General features: G+C 73.4%; 1 protein-coding gene across 1 annotated transcript in view; it reads right to left on the bottom strand.

The window, feature by feature from the left end:
• Positions 1-301, bottom strand: part of SYNGAP1 (synaptic Ras GTPase activating protein 1) — a 54,595-nt gene that overhangs the window by 433 nt on the left and 53,861 nt on the right. The window lies entirely within an intron of this gene.

The following is a 301-nucleotide window of genomic DNA, read 5'->3' as shown; positions in this document are numbered from 1 at the left end:
CCAGGGGTGGCTGTGTCCCCCCCCCCAGGGGTGGCTCTGTCCCCTCCCCGAGGGTGACCGTGCACCCCTTGGAGTGGCCCCATCCCCCAGAGGGGTGACCATGCCCCCCCCCCAGGGGTGGCCTTGTCCCCACTGGGGATGGCCCTGTCCTCCCCCCAGGGGTGACCATGTCCCCCCCCAGGGGTGGCCCTGTCCCCATCCCCCTGTGGGTCACCAGATCCCCACTGGGGGTGGCCCTGTCCCCACAAGGGGTGGCTGTGTCCCCCCCCCCGGGGTCCCCTCATATCCCCCCCCAGGGATG

The sequence above is a fragment of the Calidris pugnax genome, unplaced genomic scaffold (assembly GCF_001431845.1).
Source record: "Calidris pugnax isolate Ruff unplaced genomic scaffold, ASM143184v1 scaffold405, whole genome shotgun sequence".
NCBI lineage: Eukaryota > Metazoa > Chordata > Aves > Charadriiformes > Scolopacidae > Calidris > Calidris pugnax.
This window is presented reverse-complemented; position numbering and strand designations above follow the sequence as displayed.